Source organism: Aptenodytes forsteri, unplaced genomic scaffold (assembly GCF_000699145.1).
Source record: "Aptenodytes forsteri isolate BGI_AS27 unplaced genomic scaffold, ASM69914v1 Scaffold146, whole genome shotgun sequence".
In the NCBI taxonomy this organism is placed as follows: Eukaryota; Metazoa; Chordata; class Aves; order Sphenisciformes; family Spheniscidae; genus Aptenodytes; species Aptenodytes forsteri.
This window is the reverse complement of record NW_008795128.1, coordinates 4558390-4582856: the sequence shown is the minus strand read 5'-3', so window position 1 is coordinate 4582856 and position 24467 is coordinate 4558390. Positions and strand designations below refer to the sequence as shown.

General features: G+C 39.6%; 1 protein-coding gene across 1 annotated transcript in view; it reads right to left on the bottom strand.

Annotated features, from left to right (window-relative positions):
• PHF21A (PHD finger protein 21A) overlaps positions 1-24089 on the bottom strand; it is a 130409-nt gene extending 106320 nt beyond the window's left edge. Inside the window, exon 1 of the mRNA XM_009277530.1 lies at positions 23972-24089. The gene's annotated coding sequence lies outside the window, so the exon portion shown is untranslated. The remainder of the gene's footprint in view (positions 1-23971) is intronic.
• Positions 24090-24467: the final 378 nt, after the last annotated feature.

The following is a 24467-nucleotide window of genomic DNA, read 5'->3' as shown; positions in this document are numbered from 1 at the left end:
AGCAGGGGGAAATGCCAAACAAGTGAAAAAAAGTTGAAAGAGCAAAACACTAAAGATGAGGAATAAAATTAAAACAAAACAATCACCACACACACACATCCTCAACAGTTAAGGAAGGGAAAGATCCTGTTCCTGGAGAGGGGAGGCAGGATAAAGGAAGTATATACGACTCAAAGTAACCGAGTATTTTGCTCTAAAGCCTTCTTCCAGGCTTTAGAGAGGAAACGGTGAAAGTGCCAGTCCAAAATATAAGTATTTAAGAACAGCACCAGCAAGGAAGAACAAGCTTTCCATTTCAGTGTTAGCACAGAGTGACTGCAAATCAAAGTTTTCTTAAATCTAGCATTTCAATGAAGAGCAAAGTTTTGTGATTACACAACTGAGAGACTATCCAACATGAATGTATGAACTCATTTATTTAAAGTGAATACATATATTCTAGCAAATCATTCTGCATTACAGAAGACTTCCTATTACATTTATACAGAATCCCAAGAGCCTGGACTTCTTTTTGCTGAAGAGATTTCAGAACAGCAGGGGTCCCATTAGACATCCTGTTTTTCCTTCTACCTTATAAATATTATCTGTACACCATTTCCATGGTTACAAAGTATAGTGAAAACTACTTAAAGGGAGTATCAGTTAAGGGAATAATTCCGTGTTAAACATATTTTGATGAAGGGCAACTTGCATGCAACAGACAGGAAACAGACACAATTACCCGATGCATTTTAAAATTAAGAAATAGAAAACCAAAATGTGAAAATTTGTTGAACAAAGAAATTTAACATGCATTTACAATGACAAAGAGACAAGCCCTGCAATCACATGGACTTTCAGTTTAAAGCATCACAGGCTAAGAATCACAAGGAGCAACGGGGAGATTTTCAGTGACAGATTTATGGAGATTAGCTACACAAGCTTCTACTGATGTTACCTTCCCACAAATATCAGACAGAAGCTAGGTACACATGTAATAATAAGCAAACATTAAAAAATGCAGATGAATTGTGATTAGTGATTATACGGTAGGGCACCTTACAACAACAGGTAATCTTTTATACTTCTGTACTTACAAAGCCCTTTCAAAATCAGATGCTGTACTTTCAGTAAAGCTCTTCTCTCAGTGTGTCCATGAAACCTGCTAACTGAATGACAGTTCTTCAAGCATGCACAAGGAAAGATTAGACTAAGAGTACACCAAGAGGTTTAAGTAAATCCCAGTTCTGCTCAGAGTTTACAGTTCTACCTCCAGTTTCTCCACTTTCATTTAATTTATCCTGCAGCTGGAACACTCCCACAGGCAGCTAATCTATCTGACCAAGGCGCTCTCCTTTATGTTCTCTTCCAGCTGTGAAGCCCTACCACCAACAGTCCCCACTCTTTTTCTGGGGGGAATGGGGGGTGAGGGGGTGTCACACCCCACAGAAAGTTGAAGCAATTCACTGATAGGTCTGGGGAGCACCAAGCACAAGCTTAAGCAGCAGGAACACTGGGCTAGCAGCAGAAGGGAGACCTCCTTCAACAGTCACTGAGTTCCAGTGTGCTGTAGTGGGTAAGAGACTGAGCACTCTGCTGCTTTTCAGCTAAACCAATCATCAAGGAGTCATCTTTCACTTTCCCCACCTGGTCAGAAGTTTGGCTTGTGAGTTACGTTTTCAGTGAGCCAGTCACGTAGACACGTTCTTTTCATTTTGAGACTGGAAGACCTACAGGACGACTGGGGAAAAAGAAGCATCTGAGTTTGCCTGGCATCTGAATTCTGTATGTTCTGCTTGTTACTCAGGCAGAATAGAAATTACTATTATTTTCTGCTTATCCTCATTCTGGCACAGGGATAACAGTTCTTTACTTGTTTACTGTATCATCCAGGAAGAGGCTGTGTAAAAAGGTCAAGGAGAAAAATCATCATTTAAGACATACTTTAAACACTAAAATTAAACCAACCTGTGCTGTTTTTGCTATGGGTCAACTTTCATGTCAATATACTGGAACAAGTACTTGGTCCACACTTCCTGTCTGGCACAGTTCTTAAACTGGCCTCTTCAATTTAATTATTTTAGCACATGCATTAAAAATAAGCTATTTCATGTATATAAGTACAGCAGCATAAACTTGAAAATTAGCTGCTGATGTGTTCTGTATTTTATGATACTGAAAAATACTTAAAAGAATCCAGGAGCTCATTTTATCTTTTGTAGAACTTTTGTTTTAACAGGAAGTAAGATGGCTCAAAATGAGAAACTATATACAAATTCTTGCCTTTACAACACTACAGATCACTGGCTCTAATATGTCACAGGCTTCTGAGTAATTGTCAGAAAACAATATGAAAATGATTTGTTGGTGAACAGATGTTCATATGACAAAAGTATCAAAGAACAATTGTTTGTTTCTTAATCTGTCTTCAGATTTTAAGAACAAGATGAAAAAGGTAATGCTTCTCACCCGCTAGAAGTGATTTTTTTTTCTAGAAAGAATACTGGCAAGTTAATTTCATACAGTTCTATGCAAAAAAGTCTCAGACTTCTGTTGATTCTGTTGGGTGCTCTGAACCCTGTAAAAGGCAGCTGGGACCCTCTGCTGCTACCAGAAAGGTATCACATTTTCCTCTCCTCTTGAATAAATACAACACCTGTTCTAAGTACAGCCTGGTAACATTTACTAAGAAACATTCTCATTCTACATTTGAATTTGATTTGCTTTTTAGCCAAACTTATTTTATTTCACCAGCTATTATTTCATTATACTATGTTGTCATTTTGGCATTCCTGATCTCCTGAGCACAGAGACCCACTAAAAAAAAAAGAAATAAAAAAAAAGAGACCAGCTTAAGACCCTCTAACAGTGAGTACAGTATGCTCTGTGTATAGATTAAATCAAGAAAATAAACAGCATTAGGGTTTTCATGAGTTTCTAGTTTTGTGTACTGATAAATTATGATAGAGCACTTAAAGGCATCAACATTTTTACAAGTAGTCTAAATAAAAAGGCAGTAAACAGAATTAGGTAAAACATGCTTGTTTCAAACTCTGAACCAGAATATTGAAAGCTCCTTTCTCTCCCCCTCCATCCCAAAATAAAAGCGTGAGTGAGAAGGGATTTCATTACATTCTTAGAACTGTTATAAGCGAAGTCAAATCCAGCCACTCGCATTTAGCATGCAGGCTGTACACACTCCCAAGTACGTCACACTGAGAAAACACGCTTGCTGAGCTATCTGCCTTCCCAAGGCCTCCAACGCAACTGTCGCTAGGCCTAAATCAGGTAGGCTCTGCGTGCAGTGCTGCTGCAGATGAGCAGGAGTCCACCACTTCTCCTCATTTCCCTTCAGATTTAAACTACTAGATCATTCTAGCATCAGGTTTTTTTCTCTGCTTCCTTTAGCTCTAGTATCCGTATTTAAAAAGATGAGGGAATCACAATTTACTGTGCAAGATTTGACCCTAATTTTTTTCTTCTTTACTACACCAGCTACCCTGCAGCTTCTGAGCCTTCGACAGCTGTTGGTTTTTGTTCCTTGAATGCAACAGGACTTAAGTCTGCCAGGCTGCATCACTGTTTTCACAGCATACCTCTGAGGAGAAAAAATCCCCTCTTCTCACTTGCTTCCTGCTGGGCTCTGTGAACATTCAGATTTCCCCATTCTCTCAACAGATACACAAGTCCAACACTAGTTTAATATTCACACATTTCTCTCTTTCAACACCAATTCCTTACTCCCCTGTTTATTTTCATACAACGCTATTAAATAAAAGTGCAATTAAGTGGTGGCCCAAGTACCTCAAGTGTTCTCTTATAGAGAACTTTATTTCTCTGCCAGGTTAATCCCATTCTGACAACTACTTTAAGCCTTTTACTTTATCTAATTCAGCATTTTTCTGCTTTTAGGATTCCTAATCTACCCTGTAGCTTTGCAACACCCAGGTTCAAGACAAAAAAAAAAGTTTTGTCTCTATATAGCGTGAACTTTCTCATCCCAGCAAGATGGAACAACACTGAGATAAAACACACATTTTCTAATAGCTTTACCCTGAATGACATTTTGGGTAAAGTACTCGATGCAACACAGTCTCGTGAGACTGACACATAACTACCAGGGAAACAGAACAGCAAGAACTAAGGTACAATGAAGTCCCAAAATTCGTCTTCGCCAGGCCAAACAAAAAGGGGTAACATGCTGGAGGTCAAACATGTATCAGAATACTGCATTAAAAAAAAAAATTAAAGAACACTAAGACTTAGAGGTAAGTACAGAAATACACACTTTACCTGAATACTGGAGGCAAAAATGGTTTCATTGTACTTTTTCCTTAAAAAAAAAAATCCACACAAAAAAAAATTAAAACCAAACAAAAAAAAAATCACCACAGTTTGTTCCTTCCAGGGAACGGTCCACAGCAATTAAAAAATAAGATTTCCCAGACAATCCAGAGTACATGCAACTTTTTTTTTTTTAAATATATTATTATTTAAACAGTGATTTAACTAGCTCATTGCAATGGAAACCCTGACAACACTTGATACATAAAACATTTATGACAGAGTCCTAAAGAACTCACTATTAGACAACAACCAACACAAAAAAGATGGACAAGTGAGAACAAGTTTATATACAAGTTTATATACGCACCTTGGAAAGACCTGTTTTCTCTTCCCCATTACAGATTTGTTTTCCGATCTCAAAATTTGAGCAGCTGTTTCCCCCTCTCTATTCTGCACAATATACCTGAACTAAATTACAAGGTTTATTTTAGTCCCTTGTCTTCCAAGAAACACCTGCACTAGAAGGAAGGAAAAGCAGGAGGACATAGCTGTCCACACCCTTTTCAGCCCCCTCTGCTGCAAGAAAACATCTATCCTTGTACCAGGCAGGGGGTATTTAAGTCCCCAAAACAAACACGAGCATTTTAAAGAATTCTAAAACAAGAGGCATTTAATGTCTCGGAAGTCACTCCTAGTGAATAATAGTCCCTATCGTCATTTTAACCTGTGCTAAATGGCATATTTTCAAATCATCTATTGGAGAAACATTAAGAATTTCAATTATTTCAGCCCTTTCTATTTTCTGAAGTTGCATTAATAAGCACGTAATATCTGGCACGGGTTCTGTGGGGGAAGTGGCTTGTATATCACCCTTTCATACATACTACAGGCTCCAGTCCTGGAAGAAGGCAGAATGCTAAGAAGTACTTTTTTTTCCTGAAGAGGAGAGGATGGTTGTTCAGTGAACAGACCAAAGGACCCTCAGATCAGCAGTAGCATGTGTTGCCAATTTCAGAACTAGTTCATTTGAACAGCCTCTGTCAAGTCACTTAAAGCATTTCATCTTCCAAATACAAACACACAATAATGACACCTGGTTTATAACAATGAAAGTATTCATTTCTTGGCTTTCTATGTTTTCAGAAGTGTCTGAATGAAGTTCACTAATACACAAAACAATGGTTTGTCCAGGTAGAGACAGAGAACTGAAGCAAGCTTCAGCTGCTTTGGTTACATGTGCTACAAAAACAAAACACATTCTTCAGACTTCTCATTCATGAACATCTAAAACTGTCAGTCTTACTTTAAGATAACAGTAATTTTTATGAATTAAACTTTTTGCAGTTATTAAGTTCCTGCTGCAGTCACACAGTACACTAGACACTGTTCAAATTCCACAACAGATTAATATTAACGTACCAAAAAAATATTTTTCCACAACTTGCAAAGCATCACAAGTATGCACCCACACAAGAGAACAAGCTGCTAAGAGCTTCTGAATATAATAATGTAAAATTATAATTCAAATTACCAAATGCACAAATAGCAAGGAAGTTGAAAGGGGGTCGATTCCCCCAACAATAATCTAAACCACCTAGATATGTGAAAATTTGTACAATCCATACACACTGAGCAAAGCTGAAGTAAAGGATGCAACTCCTACAGCGGGTAAATTGTTATAGTCTGGATGTCACATCTGCATGTTCATACATGAAGCATTAGTCGTCTTGTCCTCCAGGCCAGAAGTCTTCTGGACAGAAGTGTCTGTCACAGCCCTTCTTCCTACCTCTCAGGTATGGTAAGAAAGAACAGAGTAGTACATGTGTCAGGCTAATTATTTAATCCCCAATCAATACTCAAAGCAGCAAGGGGAAGGTAAATTCACATGTAGAAGCATAATAATCAAAAGCAGCATTACTTTCTAGCAATATTTCTTCTCTGAAAAGTGTCTGTTCCCACTTTCCCAAAAAGTCAACTAGTTAATACAAACTCCCCCAAAAATCAAACTGAGATGTTCTAGTTAAACAAGGATTAAACCTATGAGAGTTAACGCCTGCCCTTTGCCTGACAATCAAACTGCCTTAAAACTGATCATAATATCCCTCACTGAGATCAGTGCTGAGTGTGTAAGACAGGGACTTCCACAAACTGGAAGAGGAAAGAACTGAAAAAAGGAGCAGGGAATGCCACTACCTACCAGAGGTGATATAATTAATGGTATTAAGCTGACAAAGTACTGGCCATTTAAACTATCAAAAAAAAAAAAAAAAAAAAAATCACATCTCTGAGGAACACTCTCTTCTAAGCATTCGTATAGAAGATTGCAATCTTAATGAACTGAAGCTTTTGGACATCCAACTTCAAGCAAAAGAAAAGGGACACTGGAATATATACATCTTGAACAGCACAAGGTTCATACACCATGTTGCATCAAAAACAAAAGGAAGGTGAACCCATTAGTACACCTCACACCACCTTAGAGCAAAATCCATGAGAGGACCTTCCCCTTCTTAAGAATATATTAAAAGACTGAAAATAAAGAAAACACTAAACAGTCAAAAAGCAGGGAAGTTACCATAACAAGGGCCAGGGTTGAGTCTGTGAACATACTTTTAACTGATTTGGCAAAAAGGGAGGTTGCAGACATTGTGATGCTTTCCATTATTCCAGATAGTTAAAATAAAAGCAAACTTCAAAGAGTTATAGGGGATCTGATAATACTGAATGATTGATTTTCATTTGTCATTTTATTGTCCTGTGTTGACAAGTGCAAAGTAACACACTCAGAGGAAAAAATAACCCTAGCTATAAATACACAACGATGAGTCTAAACTAGGCATTACTACTTATGAAAAAGATTGAGGTTATTGCAAGCAAACAGTTCAACTCCCAGCAGCAAGAAGTCAGAGAAAATCTCAGAAGGTCTTAGAAACAGAACAGAGAACAAACAAGGAACATTCTGCTGTGATGCACACTGCACTAATTCTGGCTGCTCCACCTCAAAAAGGGGAGAACTAGAAATGGTACAGAGAGGAAAGACAATCAGGAAGCATGTTTAAAACAAATGAAACTATTTTTCTCGCATCAACCCACCACGCACACAGAAAATGCAGTTAAACTGTGTGGAACTTGCTGCTGTGGAACACTATGGAAGCCATGGATATAAATGAGTTCAAAAAGGCAGCAAACAAGTTCACCTATAAATAGTTTGATGTTGCTATTCACAGTGCAATAGCCCAAATGTAGCTTCCATCTCAGGCAGCAGCTAAATAAGCGTCTGTCAGAAATTTACTGTTAATATTTCAGCAGCTGACAGAATTCACCCATTTCCTTCGCCGTTCAGTCAGCTGCTGCTGCTGGCCACTGATAAAGGCAAGATGCTGGATTAGATGGACATTTGGTCCAGCACAGTATGTTAGTTCTTACATTTAATCACATTGAGCAGCCATACCAGTATATGTCTTGGGTTGTTTTGCAGGTTGGTTCTTAAATAAACGAGGCTGTAACTCAAGCATATAATGTTAAAAGCAGAAATTGTAACTTCTGAAGCAGAAATCAAACTGGTTTATGCTTATTGTGTAATATAATGCCACACTGAAATAAAGACATGATCAATATTCAAGGGTGTGGGGGTTTTTTGTTTTTACATAACCCATCAGACTGATGAAAAATTCTCCTATAAGCCCCTCACTAATCAGGATGTCAACCCAAGGAGATTCAGGCAGTCTCTCCTAACCGAGAAAGACCCAGAAAGTTGGAAAGCAGCACTAAACATAAGCCATGGATGTTTGCTGGAAAAACTGCCAAGACCCATTTAAGATTGGCAACAATTTGGCTTCCTCCCAGCTGACCAGAGGAAAGATCTCCTGAACCAACGGATTCAAAGGGAACATGTAGATGAATGTCTGACTCCTCTCCAAGAAAACTGAACTTGCCAAAGTCATCAGGTCCTGTCTGACCCTGGAGCGGTACTGGATGCTCTCCTTTTTAATAAGGAAGTCTAGCTGAAGAAGTACTACTGTCGTAGAAAATGCAGAACCTCAAGCTGAGGCCCAGGACAAACATCGTACAGAATTCTGCTAGGAAGTACTGCTAATCCTGCTAGAAAGCACTGCCTAAACAATTTGGTGAATGTCTGCTTTCTCATCACTGTCAGCTCCCTTCTCTTCTGACAGATGAGCTTTTGAAGATAGCCAAGCTGAAAGCCATGTAGGATAAACAAGCAGGTCTCAATCTGCGAGAAACACAGAAGTTTCATTTTCTAGAGCCCAAATTACAACAGGTCTGGAAAACAAAGCAAGTGTCCAGTATACACCACCTTTCAGTATTGCTGTAGGCAGTAAGATGAAGATGGATGTACCCAATAAGCTTATCATCCTTATCAGGAACAAGCAAGTATCAAGGATAAAAATGTGGAAGAAAGAGCAGAAACTTTGTGATCAGTTTCATGAAGACGCAGACATTGCCTCAATAAAATTATTGCTCAGCTACACTGGTGAGAAAGCTGACCACGATCCAGTTTACATGAGAAATCTCTTAAGTCACACAAAAAGACAACAAAATAAGAGTTTCAGGCTGTGCTACTTTTTTTTTTCCTTCACATAGGGGGTAGTATCATTTTGTTATTTAAATAGCCTTCTGCTTATGGAATCACACAGGTTGGTTTGGGGTTCTTTCGTTTTGTTTTGGGAGGGAGGATTGTTATCTAGGCCAGTAATAGCAGTGAAATTGGTCCTGCTGAAAGAAAACAGCAACATAATGCCCTTGCCATCCTAAAGATCATTTGTGCAAACTACACCAGCAACAAACAGCACTACAAACTAACAATTCAAAGAAATTGGCACTCTTATTTGTAGTTGGGAACTTCAGATTTACTAGATGTTTTCTAACTCCATGCTGTCATATGCTGAATGTTTCAGGTTGAATTTGTTGGTGTCCCCGAGAGAACTGCAAGAAGATTTAATCATAACGTGTGTGTGTGTGTGCCAAGTTTATTCATGCTTCAGTGCTTCTGCTGATCATCCACGGGGCAACATTTCTCTCTTCTCCATCCCACCAGTAAAGCCCATCACAGATGCATAATTTGTCTTCCAGATATACAACTTGGAAAGTTTTCTTCTGAAGTGCCCCATCTCTCACTGAGAGCAAATTCTAGCACCAAGCAAGGTATAAAAGAGCTCCAAGCAGTACCAAGAAACCTCTCAAATCTCATTCACGTTTTTTGCTCACAATAAAAAAACCCCAAATGTTTACCCTCTTGCTCTTCTCCTAAGTTCAAGGCGAGTTTCTGTTCTCCCCCATATCTGCTGACACTTCTTCAACTATTACACAGGAAAACTCAGTTGATTTCGATATATTCCAAAATACAGGCAACGATTTTAAGGCATCATCTTCTCTTCTCACACTTTAGGCAGCATGGTGACAGAGGAAGACTGGACAACTGTATGGATGTCTCCAGATTTATGCCCATTTGCCTGCAATTCCAAGCCACTGGTCTTAGTGATGATGCAGTCTGACCTTTCTAATGCAATACAGTTCTCATGTTGGTTTACTTCACATTTCCATGACACTCGCATACAAAGCAGAACTGCTTCCTTTGGCAACATGGAGAACATTAATTGAAAGTCTTCTCTCTGAAAACTGCAGTGCCAGCCAATGCTCTCTCTTTGGATCTCAGGCCTTTAATGCCAAGGCAATATACCTGAGACTTATTTTAGAAACATCATTTCATTAAGCAGTGGTGATGTAAGCGGGACTAACTGCACGTGAACAGGAGAAGCATGCCAATTACCAAATTGTTAACACAAGAAGATACTCCAGGAAGTTTCATTACACCCATCTATAAATCAAGAGATCACCAAAAACAGAATGCCACTTCACAGAAGTCACATTGTAGAGTATGAGACGCAGTAGTTACTGAAGTTGCCTTGTATTTGGCCTTGAAGCTGTCTCCACAGTTACAGAGTTGAGATGTCACAACATAAAAGCACTTCAGTAAAGAGACCATACTAAACCAGCTTACTGCCGAAAGTCAACCCCAGGCTTATGCAGAACTAGAGTCTCAAAACATGAACAACTCTAATGAAACATTAGAGGGGCATATGCCAAAGTTCCTGAGCTTCACAAATACTCTAAGACACCAGCAGACACCACAAGCAGTGCCATTAAGGGTTGTAACTGGAGATACTCCAGAACAAGAGACACACATTTAAAAGATCATGATTCAATATCCCACCAGAGCCCAAGAGCCTAAAGCCATGAGTAGTCACAGAATCAATCACATGGAGTTCTTAGCACCAGACTCACACCTTTAAGTGAGCTATTTACAATAGACAGCAAGGCATGTAACAAAAAGGGAGCCATACCTTTCATGTTGGCATTGGAATATAGTGTCCTTATTAAGCAGCACTAAAAGAGTTAGTGGAAGCAACGCTGGACCCAGTCAACTTGGACAGATGCAGAAATTTGGGTATTGCTGACTCTGCTGATTTTCCACTTGGAAAAGGGGTTTGTCCAAATTAACAGAACAAGATATCTGTCCCTGAACAGTACTCACTTGGGAGGACTGGAGAATTCTGCTCACATAAGCTGTACACAGAATAGTTTTAACAAGTGGTTAAGACTTCAGCACTGATGACACTAGTTACTCAGTGTTACTTTTGCTGTGCATTGAACCATTCCATGCAACTAGCTACGTTAATTCCATTGTGCCAGCCTCAGAAAGTACTGTATAATATCACTGTTTCTGTATCATAAAGATACTGGAACTTCATTCACACACTGGTCATAGACAAAAGTACATTCTGGAGGTGTTTCAATTTGGTAAATGTAAGCACTAACCTTAACTCTGACCCTCTGGATACATTTAGGATGTGTGCCCATGTAACAGTATCTGTAAAAACATGCCTACATAGTAATATGCAATTTCTTGTATTAATTGTAGTATAATGCAAGGGAGCTAGAAAGGCAGACAAAAAAATTTCAGCAGCAACGACCACCATCACCATCTTTCTTCTATATTTTTTCAGGTTCTGCAGAACTTAGCTCAGGACTGTTTCTTGGCATCAGTACCTACCTACGCAACTCAGATTTCACTGGATTTCAAATTAACATTTATTAATTGTTATCTCCCCTATACATCAGAAGGTCTCCCATCCCCATTCAAACCTCTACTTTTCCTTCAACCCAGGATAACCTGTTCTGCAGAACTTAGCTCAGGACTGTTTCTTGGCATCAGTACCTACCTACGCAACTCAGATTTCACTGGATTTCAAATTAACATTTATTAATTGTTATCTCCCCTATACATCAGAAGGTCTCCCATCCCCATTCAAACCTATAACCTAATAAAAAAAATATCCAAAACTACAAAGTACCCTATTTATTTTGTACAACCAGTTTTACAAAAATCTCACCTTCTTTGGGGCAAGCACTACTTATTGGTACACCACTCATACTTAATCAAGAAATAATTTTTAGGCTCGTTTTTGTTTACAACGTAGCAACATTCAGGACTTGAAGGAAGCAAGCAATTTACTGGATTAAACACACAAGTGAGGGCCTCCGTTCCTAGCTTAAGGTCTCCAATAAATTTACCGCAATGCAGAATAAATCAATTTCTTTCTGCCTCAGTTTCTAATCTGAAACATGGGAATAATACTACTTACCAGACTGACCTGTTATCTTTCAAGTGAAGCAGATTCTCAAATAATAACAGGCACACCTATACTCAAGTGAATAAACTATGCTGATTCACAACAGCAGATTGCCTGGGCCAAATTCCATGCAGTATTAACAAGTCAACAGGAAGCACTCCAAAATTATTTCACTGATGTGCTCTGATCTTCCTTCCCCTACATTCCAGTCAGCTGGCACTCTTGCTGCTCCCTGTAAATATACAGGCACAGGTATCAACCTCCAATTCTGTCTTCCCTTCCCCTTTTATTATGTTCTTCCTCCTTACCCCTCAAAAGCCTTTTTTTTTCTTCCTTCTCCTCAAAAGCACACAAACGGGAACTGTAGCATCTGGAGAATGGTATTTGTAGCTGGGGTAGTCACACTCAGTGTGGGAGTACTGATGGTAGTCACTAATCTGAAAGGAAGAATTCAAGTAACCACACACTTAATAGAAGTTCCTTTCTTCTCAAAACCATGATTATTCAATATAAGTAAAAAGATTTACACGCTGTATCACATAAACATAACACTGAATCACTGTGCCAATCTAACATGGAATCACAGAAGTATACAGTTAGTGTTTAATGGAAGAAAAGCTGAGTGCAAGACTGCAGTACAATGAAAGTAGACTTCAGCTACAAGAAAAACAAAGTGTCCAAAACATTTTTACTCGCACTGATTGCCACGGATTTTTAACCAATTGTTTACTTAAAATAGGAAGACTAAACTGTAGATTTATCCATTTTTAGGGGCTACTGTAACCAACTGAAAGACTGCCATTTTCAACTTTCACAATGCTGATAGAGAGTGAAAGGGTATCATAGAGCATGGTGTGATTACGCTTTCTAAACAAAAGGATCAGCAGTTTGAAGGAAGCTACTGTTGGCAGTCAATTTTCCCTCTCCCTCAAATTATTTTTATTCCTAAGGAGCCAGGACCTATCCCTCAAGGGCTTCACCCAGAGGAGAAGGCAGTAACGTGCTGCTGAGGGACACTCCTCTTTCACATCTCCTCACACCAACATCACCACATCCTTCACCTGCCCTCCTGGGACCTACTGATTCCATGTACATCACAGCCCCACTCCAACATTGTCCTAGGAGATGAAGACAGCCACCAGACGGCAAGGCGGCTTACCATAACAGCAGACACTAAGATGAGACAAAACAGTGTGGGGCACTAAACTAGTACTGCATATGCCACAGTAGTATCAAGACCAACGCTCACAATTATGTTTACAATCACAGCACTACTGTGGTATCAGTGTAGTGCCCATCATTACAGTAACTTCTTTGCAAAGTCACTCTTTAAACAAATTCTGTTATCTAAAAACTAATGCCCAGATTTTTAATGGTCCTATTGCTCTGCTAGAAAAGATGTTTAACACATATCTCTACACACACACAATTTCTCATGCACTCCTTTCATTACATCGTCCTTACATATTCTTCTCCTTGCTGTTTCAAGGGTGACTTTTTTTGTTCCTTTTAAAACCCCTTTGAGAAAAATCCCAGCTACTCTCAATTTAGACTCTGGTTATTACACAGTAGAGGGGAAAAAAAGCCATACGAGGACCAGAAACATACATGAAAGTTTATTGCATGATTTTAATTCCCTTCTAATACAACTTTTGATCCCCAAGAAGCCCATACAAGTCTTACTGCCTACTGGACTACCAAAGATCACAGCATGGAAAGCAATATAGAGAAAACAAATCTAATCATAACACAATGGAGGCTGCATAGCTGAAGGCTTAAAACATATCCTGCATATGTGGGAAAATGACAAAAATTATGGAAAAAAATATGCAGGTAGTATTTACAACCTTTCCTGTATTATGCAAGAGTTCCTGAAGAAGCTGCAGGAGTTTCTGATATACCCGAGAGAAAAATACAGGCATGTCTCATACACAGTACTTTCTACACACAACAAACAGGGATTTAACAGATACTTGTCTCCTTCCTTAGTTTAAGTTTTCAAAAACCTTAGAGTAAGACAGCTTATATATATGATGATGAAATCATCCATTATATTAACAATATATTTGGCATAAGGAAAAATCATCATTTTTGGACAAAAAAATGGGCAGAAAAAGGATAGATTAAGTTAGAAAAGGGAAACCAGAAAGAAGGTCCCAACTTTTGAGGAATCATACATGTTTATCTTACATCAGGAAGGAGCAAACCTAAGATCAGTATTTTCGCCCATGCAATTTTGTAGCAATGACAACATCAGTGCAAAACAACAACTTGAGGTACTGGTATTCACACAGTTACAGACCTATGCTGAACTAATCAACTCTGCAGCTGAGAAGATACTGTTACTACAGTGAGGAACTAAGCTGGAGCATGCATTTAACAGGCCAACAACATCAGGTTTTGACTGGCTGCAAGAACTGCAGCTCATCATCACAAGAAAAACTGTTTGATTAAACTAAATACTGCACAATCTATTAGAGTTCTACATCAACAGCCAGGCATCCAAATATAATTCTTGCAAGAAGTAAGGTGGGAGAAGACACTGAGTTTTAAGCCAAGAAGAAATTGCCATACAGGGATGAGAATTATGTGAAGGGGGGAGATTTCCATGTTTAATTCAGAGCAGGAAATTCAAAGGAAAAGTAGAGCTGGTGAAATATGCCAAAATGCAGGTGGGAAATGGAAACTAAGTCTCTAATTCTGAAACAAGTTTCATGGTGACAAATCCACTGATTTCAGCAGGATTCTCTGAAAAGGCAAAATAAGGGGTATGGTGGGATTCCTCCTTGGGAGAAGAATTGCAGTTGACTCAAGGACAGGTACCTGGTGTTCAGAAACAGCGCAAACGTTGCTAGTGCTTCCCAATTTATTCCTGACCAGAATGTACTCTCTGAAAGGGTAACAGGGGAAGCTCAGGTAGCCACATCCTTTCCATTTGGGGTCACTGACAAGAGCATCCTTAATACAGCAAATTCATACTACACACAACAATAGATTTACATGATAAAGATGCTTATCAGAGACAATTACTGCAAGCTAAGCAGCAGTGAAACAGTAAGGTGTCTGGAGCTCCAGCTAGATACAAATTAGCAAAAAGCTTCGTTATTAGTAATATAGGCCATTGTAGTCCTTTTATAAAGTTATAAAAAAGGTTTGTTAGTTGGGGGGATGGGGCTGTTTTTTTTGTTGGGGCTTTGTTTGTTTGTTTTGTTTTTTAATCCATCACAAGTCAGGTTATTCAAATTTCGGACTGAACATCTCAATCGGGGCAGTTTTGTCACACTGGCAAGAAGGAAGAGACGGAGACAAAAAGTATTCCTTGGATACATCAAGGACTAATTTCTGGCTTTCATGTAAAATTTTGTCGTGTTAGCAAATTAAGCAAAAGCCCTGAATAAATAGATTCCAAGTCCTTACAAAGCGTTACAGGAGCTCAATATTATCCACTTTTTAAAAGAACAGCAAAGACACTGGGAGACAAAGTACCTAGTGCGAGATCCCCTAAGGGCCAGCAGCAGCATCTTAAACAGACACCAGATTCTTCAAATTTTGTCAAGTGCTTCAGCCCTGCAAAATCCACTTAAAAACTACCTTTTTGGGGGAAAAGAATGAAATCCTGGTATTCTCGATTCAACTGGGAAGCTTCCCATTGACTTGAGCAGGTACAGGATTTCCTCCCAGACCAGGCCACATTTGCTCTTATGAGATAAGAAGTACTTATAGAAGAGTTTTTCTTTACAACTATGCATCAAACCCTTTTGTACATCCCTACTACCCACGTTCCTTATCTAGAATACCCTGATACAGCAGTGTTACAGAGGGCACTGTCGCAGGCTCTCTACAGAGGGTAAAACGTCCTTGAAGGACAAGATACATCATCATTCCACTACATATAGATTTATCTTGGTTTCTTCTCCTGCCTGTTGTGTAGGCCCAATCAGTCAATGAAAGGGAATTTCATCCTTGCATGGCAACAATGACAGCCTTTCTAATCATGTCAATATACTAATAGTAACTATTTCAGCTAACCATGTGTCCTGTCAGCAATTTGCTCCACATAGGCTGTGAAGGGGCTGGGAACACTTAAAGAAAACTATATTACTAACTGTTTACAAACTCTATTACAGCATATGTAAGGTTTTAGAGGAATCTCTGTATAGATTTACTTTTTCGTATCAGTTTTAAACAGAAGTGTCAGCAATGTACAGTGTGTACAATGCATCAGTGCTGACAAAAATACATTCCCTGCCTCAAAGAAGCTATTACCACCTAAATACCTGCCATATTTATAATCTATACAGGTGAAGGAGAGAGCAACTTTTTGTTGGTTTTTGGGGTTTTTTTTGCACAACTATGAAGCAAATATGAACTCTAAATTTATATTAAGTGGAATTTCCAGACACTTACTAAAAGGACAATATTGCCACACAGACCTAGATATAAGCTAGTTATGGTGAATACAAAGAAACCTAAATACCTGCCATATTTATAATCTATACAGGTGAAGGAGAGAGCAACTTTTTGTTGGTTTTTGGGGTTTTTTTTGCACAACTATGAAGCAAATATGAACTCTAAATTTATATTAAGTGGAATTTCCAGACACTTACTAAAAGGACAATATTGCCACACAGACCTAGATATAAGCTAGTTATGGTGAATACAAAGAAGCTACTTTCCAACATTACAAGATTGGAGGTTTTGATCCTACTACTACTTATATAGGTTCCGATTTTAAGCATTCAGATATCATCTGTGACTTCTGCGGGCCTTAAAGTAAAATACACATGACTTTTTGCAAGACTGGAGCTCTAATTAATTTCTCCAAAAACATCAAAGAGGTTTATTTCATATTGTTTGGCACTTAAAAATAAACCTTTTTTCATTATCTCACACAAACTGAACAACAAAGAAATTGACTCGGATCAGTTAAAGTTAAGTGTTTGCTCACTTAAAAATTAAGACAACTGCAGTATCCAAAACCTGGCACACGAGACCACAGCAAATACTAAACTTACTACTGGTCTAACAATTGAAATCAAATTAACGTCCATGTTAACTTAGCAAATCCCACTGAACATTATTAGTTAACATCTGGCATGAAAATACACAATTCTTACAGATATAAAAAAAATAAGCATTCTGAAAGCTACTATTCCTCTACCCCTACCCCAGAAACACTTCACCTTCTTCGACGCGAGTTCAAGCGTAGTGGTCAGGGCTCAAACACACCAGACAAAAACTGCCAGATGCGCTCTGCTTCTGGTCACACCTGCCAATACCTGAGTTTGAGACCCTGTGTCTCCTTGGTAACCAGCAATGACATCACTAACCCCCACAGCAGGAACACAAACCGGCTACCCTGCTCTGCTGCATAAGGCGGCTACGTCATCACTCAACCTCAAGAAACAGAGCAGAGAAGTGAGATCTCGGCAGGTAAAGAGCTGTTCAAATCCCCCTTCACTTTGACAGAAACCCACTGTGACAGTTGGGTGGCAGTTTGAAAGGAGAACATGGCAGCCATCTTGCCAGTAACGGAAGCCTCCTTCTGCCAAATGTCTCCATCCATAACGCTGCCTCGAAAGATTAAAAGTTGCAAGTATCCTGTTTGATATTCTGGAAATCACAGATGAAGCAAGGTGTTAGTGCAATTATTAATATATTCTTTGTACAAAAACACATAGGCAGTTGGAAGACTTCTCTCATCGACTGCTTTTCCCTAAACATACTACCCAACTATAAACTGTCTTCGACTTGTAAATAAAAATACATGCTGCTGCACAGTAAGAGCAGCACAGCTTTAAGCTGACCAACTAAGAACTGCATAAGGTATCGATGACTGTTTCTAGAACACTACAGCATCTTTCACTTGTCACCCCAAATGTCCAACTTCTGCTCATGAAAACCACAGGTCCCAGGATGTATTAGTATATCACAGTCCAGGCAAGCTATTCAGCTAAAAACACAGCACTGCATACTGGGGCCTGTAGTTTCCACAAGCCACATTCTTACTGAAGATGAGACCAGATGTAGGCCATATTGCACACTTCCACGGGCCAGCAAACAACATACACATACTGTACAGGGAGACTGCTGCTAGTAATCATCAGGAAAGCTGGATCGATATCCAGTTCTCATACATCAAAGTTAAGAGGACAAAGATTTCAGTAAAAATACACATCAGCTAACCAATAATTCCCGAAGAATAATCAGCAGTTTAGCTACTTTCAAACATGCAGAATGGGCCATAGCTTTTTAACATCTTTATCCTAAAGTGCAGTAAGATTTTTTTTTTTCCCCAAGACTGCTACATTTATTAACATTAAAGAGTGTTCTTCTGAATATCAATAGGAAAAGTATGTTTGGTGAGGGGCATATTCTCCATGTCCAGAATTTAGTAATCTGGAAACAAATTACTCTCTTCCTCCATTTCTACAACGTACTGAAGCAGGAGCTTGCCTCTCTTCCAAAAATAAGCAGAGCTTAGCTGAAAATTAAATAGCTCTATCTCAGCGTAGGCCTCAGAGAAGAATACGCTGTACTTCAGCTCAGTAAAGGGAAGGGCAGCTCCCCCTACCAGTCTGTTCTAAGAAGGTTTTAATCGAGGAAGGAAACAACCAGGGATCAAAATGAATAAGTCCTCCTTTCTTTTCCCTCCCTTTTCCCCAAGCTCTGGATTATTATTATTAAAAAACAATAATATGCATACATAATTCCATCTAAGTACTTGTATGTTTCGCTAGTCTTTGTAGAACAAGACAGTCTTTGCAGCTTTTCCAGGCTAGCAGGCAGCACCCACAAAAACATGCAAGAGAAAGAGGACCAAGACTATGACCCAAGAGAAAGACAATGTCCTGTTGCAACAGAAAGACAAACGGTGACACTTCAGTCACCTGAAAGACATCCTAATGCACTTCCCTAGAGAGGCAAGAGGCCTCAGGAGCATCTAAAGGTTTTGTCAATACAGCAATACTGTCCATAGGCCAAAGACAGCTGTTGCCATAGTTACTATCAGCCAGCTTATCAGAAAATAATTATTGCGATTACTCAGAAGTTTTGTTAAAACAATTTAAAGCTTTAATAGGATACCACTTGATCTCTTCAATTAACTATTTGCAACTACGCTGCCTTTGGGATCCACATAGTTAACGATGCTTGGATCTGCAAGGTTGGAGGGGAACAAGGGAAGGAATCAATGTTCCTTCTCCCTTTCACACTGACAGCTTGTATTTCGCAGGCAGAAACAACGAAAATGAACCGACTGTAAGCTCAGCTGCTCTGCTAGAGTTCTCTCACAGGCCTGGAGACCGAGACCAAGCACAGGCCATCTTAGAGTCACAGGCTCAAATCTGCCCTTGTTTGTTTTAACCATTCATGTATCCGTACTCCCAATCAAGAAACGCACCGGCTACATTTTCAAAACATATTTCTAGTTACACATGCAATGGTAGAGTCCCTCACTTAAGAGGCACGCAACACAATTTCTGTAGTAAGTGAACTTGGTAACATTCCCTTTTGTCCTACAAGCACAGTACTGTCAGGTGGAAAGGCAGAATCTGGAAAACACACATTTTAAGAAATCTGACATTAAAAAAGCATAGAAGCTGTGTGAACATGGCCTACAACAGAGCTCGTGTTAAGCAGAGCCTCACTCCTTATGTACTATCTATAAATGCATTCCCACCAGTAACAACAAACATCAGGCTAGGGGGGGGGGGGGTAGTAGTATTTGAGGGGGGGACAGTTCTGGTGTGCCTTTTTTAAAGCATGCCTTGAGCATACAATCTCTAACCAAAGCGTGAGTGTTTGCAATAACAATGAACAAGAAATCTCAGGTAAGAGGGAACGAATAATAGGTCAAATTATCTAGGCAAAGAGCTTTTAAGGCACAGGCTACTAGATAATTCCAGCAGAGATATTAAAATGATGTAAACAGTAAAACAGAAAATAAATGCTGCAGAGAAGCCTACACCAAGGAGCGCATTTTCTCCTTAAAAGCCCGGGACGATCAAAGTATTAAAACAAAAGATTCTGTGGTAAAGTTGGGGCTTTGTTAGGGCAGTAGGCATGGCAATCGTCTCAGACCAAAGGAAGGGACCTTTCAGAACTTTCTACAGCTTTAAAAATTACTTTAAGGACAGGTGATTCTAATTGTAAAGTCTAATTGTCACACAAGTGCACCTTTCCTCAGCACTAAGTACATTTTTAAAACCTCTTTTGATTTTTGTACATTTTATAGCCATTCTATATCTACACTCACCACTTTGCTTTTGTGAGGTTTTGACATAACAAAAGCAGAGTCAAACAAACTTAAAATCATACTTTACCAATTTTAATTCAGTGAGGAACTTGGTAAGGTGCAGGAGCCATAAATTATTTAAAACTTATAAGAGAAACACAGGGGTTGGTTTGGTTTTTTTTAAATGAGACTGTATTTGCAATAAGAAAAAAAAAAGGAAAATAAGAAAATATGAAGTTCCTCCCCCTCAAATGTAAATAAACTTCTTTTTTACCTGCATAATGCATATCTCTACCACCAGCACAAGCCAGACACTGGCTTTGTGCTGTACTGAACATGAAATATTAATGCAAGTTACCTATAAAAACTATCCTTCAGTTCACCCTCTATTTACAGGGTACAGAAGTAAATATCTTGCCCCTTGCATTCGGCAGACATCTCAAAACCCTTCTGCACACTGCCCCACCTTTCCAGTATATGGTTTGTTCCTAAATAACCTTTGTGCAGTTAAAATACATCAGAAACAGGATGTGAGCTGCTTTCTGGCACAGAGTAATTGAACAAGGGCAATTCACGAACATACAGGAGCCAGGCCTTTTGTGGAGTCTTACACTTCTAGCATACAGCTATGCATGTGACTGCACAGTTGTAAGCATAAAGGGCGAAGGGGACAGTAAAGAAATACTATTAGAAGCTTAATAATAGGTTTTTAGCGCTGCCCCTTCTACACAAGGAGCCTCTCCTGAAGGCTGGTCTGCTTTACAGCTCACATCACCGTGTGATGGTCCTCCGAAAAGCAAAGCCCTATCACACTACGAAGTTCTTTCTGGAAGATTTTAAACAAGCAAAACCAACAAACAAACCCAAAACAATAGTAAAAAGGTTAAGTCACCAACATGTGTTTCTCACATGATGTTCATCTTGAGTTTCTGGTACCCACGCAAAATGCCCGTAACACACGAAATAAGAGTCTATCAAGGTTCTTACAAACTGGTATTGAAATGCAAGAGAAATCTCTGTTGTAAACAAATTCCAGTAGTATCAATTCATTTGACCGAATACAGTTCTTCAGGGCTTTGAGAATAAGTATAAAGGAAATGAACAGCTACGATGTGTTCATATGCAATTATGACCATTATAAACAAACTGCATGAACAACCCAAGTGATAGCCGGGCTCACAATTAAAGCTTTCCAACTGCACACAGAATTTCACAACTTTCTAAGGCGCCATAAAAGAAAAAAACAAAAAACACAAAAATGCATGAAAACTGTCTCCTTTGTACAGATCCAGTCCAAGGATATTTTTTTTTTTAATTATAATTTCTACAGTGACGTTTAACAGACACACACAAAACCTCATCCCTAAAAAAGAGAAGTAAAGTTGGAGTAAGAACTATTTAGGCCCAATGCTTGAAACACAGCTGAAGCTGAATGGCCTAGGGTGAAGAGAGATCTTTACAAAACCTAAACTGAAAGCAGAGATCTTACTGTTGAAGCTGGAAAACACAACAGCATTTTTCTCTGAGCCGCATAAGTTTCAGTTTCTTACTTTTGCCTTAAGTTCTTTGAAGGAAAGTTTCCTATTTTCATCCCCTAAAGGGAAAAAACCACTTTCAACTGCCTTCTTTCGCCTCACAACAAATCCAGTTCAGGATGCACATACAGAAGAGCAAAGATTAAAAGCTTTCAGGTAGAAATCTTATAGTGACTAATGGTAAAATAATTATTAATAACAAAATATTCCTTAATGTGACATTTTAAATTATACACCATGTTAGCTTTGTTAGTTAACCAAAAAAGCACTAAAACCCATAATGGGATCCACTCCAAGTTTCTTGTCGCTCAGGTCAGTACGGCTAAAAACTGGGGGTATGACATAGTTGACATCCAGCTAGTGGTAAGTACTCAGTGAGCAAGCACCTACCTTCTGCTGGACAACCGGTCTCTCAACACCTTGAAGTGATACTCTATACATGCTACTATGCAACATGAAATCAATGGATAAAGAGGTTGCTTCATACTCCCCCTGTATCAGCTCAAACTTCTAGCTGATGTAACTATCGTAAAAGTAATCTGATTTCTCTACCACAGTAAGGTTGAAAGGTTTAAAAACATGCGAGAAGCACTTCAGCTATTTTTTTTTTAAATACAGTTTTAAAGTTTCACTTACTGAGCTACAGAATTCCTTTCTAGAAAATAATAATAATAAATGCCCCCAAAGAAACAGTTTCATTCAGCTATCGTGAAACATGCCCAGATATAAATAAAATTCCCAAAGCCTGTGATCTTTCTACTAAAGTGTGGTAATTAACTTCTCCAACTAATATGGGTAGTTATGTACATTTTTTGTTTCTTTCTTTAAGATCCTGTTCTTACTAATAACTTAATGTCACTATTTAAATATAAACGATGAAGTTATATTATACACAATCACTAACAAGCTTAATATAAAAGTTTTAGCGTTACGCGTTAACCAGGTAGAAGTCATGAATTTTAGATTTCTAGGGTTGGTGTTGGGTTCCCCCCCCCTCCCCCCCCCGCTTTGAAAAGCATGCTATTTACTTCACAAATTAAGCCCCAAAATAAGCCTCTTTTCATCAAAGTTAAACATTCCCCCGCTATGTAGCATATCCAGCCTCACCAGCTAGCTCCGGGCAAGCACAGGAAAGCCAGAGGAAGCTGGCTTACAAAACTGAAACTAAGCAGGTGTCTTCATTGTTAGAAGTGAGCACAATGAAGGAAAAAAAGAAGTAAAGAGACAGCCAAAATCCTTTCTATTTCTGATACCTGAAAATCTACAGCTAAGCAAAACAGATGTATCTATCTATCGATATGGGTGTACGGGAGTATCTGTCCTTTAACCTGATAACAAGCAACAGCATATCTAGTTAAGAAAACTTCACTGGCCCAAAGGAGCCTACCTACCCCTTACTAGAGCCCTGCCATGACTGAGCGCATGTCCCCACCTGATTTTTCCACGCTCAGACCTACCTACTGTACATCACAGCACACAACTTTCTCGTGACACGCAAGTTATTACCCCCCAGTGGGACCTTTTTACATGCAGTCTCCACAGTGAACAAAAGTTCATTGTCAAGCTCAGCGCTTGGGCCCAAACAAACATCCAGGGGGTAGGAGGGGGAGAAAGAAGGCAAGTGCTCCTATCCACAACTGTAAGATTTGCAGGCAATCACCGTTACTTACAATTAAAAAGTGGGAACAGGTGTAGCAGATATCATACTTTGATAGCTGAACAAAGAATATTACAGCACGTGACTGAAATGTGATGACATTTGTTCACCAATCGAAAACAAAAGCCACTCTCCAATGGCACTCTTTCCTCCACCCCCAAGAATTAGGAACTTGGAAATCTCTCCATATTGAAACACATCTGTTCATAGCCTCATTTTTTGACACTTGAGAAGTTGAATGAAGAGCTCCATGCATTAATCCAATACAAATTCACCTAAAAACCTCGGCGTACAATCCCGTCAGCACCCACCAAACTGCAGAGGTGGTTGGGGGAAAAGCTCTACCGACAGTGAAGCTCGGAATAATAAAGAAAAGAAAAAACAAAACACACAACAGCACAAAAAAAAAAAACAAAAAAACGCAGAAAGGCAAGTGAAGAAAGGAGCATGCACAAGAGGACTACACCAAATGGCAGAGTCCCACATAGAGCCCCACTCCACCTACACAGGCGCAGGAGGGAGGGAAAAAATAAAAATAAATAAGTGGCCGTCCCCAATGCCGGCAGCCGTGCCGGAGCAGGAGTGGGAAACCCCGGCGGCGCCCCGGCCCCGAGCTCCGTACCTGTGCGGGAAGAGCAGCCCCAGGGCGAGGGGGGCAGGCCCGGCTCCAGAATAACAAGTTGCAGAAGAAACGGAATTTTCCCGGCGCTGCTCGGGCCACAAAGACGAATGAAAGGAGGGAGGGGAAAAAAAAAAAAAAGCGCCACAAAAAACCCGCAGCAGCGGTTTTACTACGAATTATCCATCACCGAAAGCGGCATCATTTCCCAGATAATAATAAAACTTCCCCGACAGCATCGCAGCGAAAGACCCGACCGAGAGAAAAGGGCCTGGAAATAATCATCCTGAAGGAAACCGGAGGGGAGGGGATAAGCCTCCCTCCCCCACCCCATCCCCAGTGCAATGTGTCATCTCCTTCCCCTGCTCCTCCCCCCAACCCCAATGTGTCACCTCCTCCTTTTACCCCAAGTGTCACCCTCCTCCACCTCTCCCGCTCCCGCTCGCAAACTTCTGCCGGCGCCCGACGGGGAGGCCGGGGGGCCGCGGCGGCGCGACGA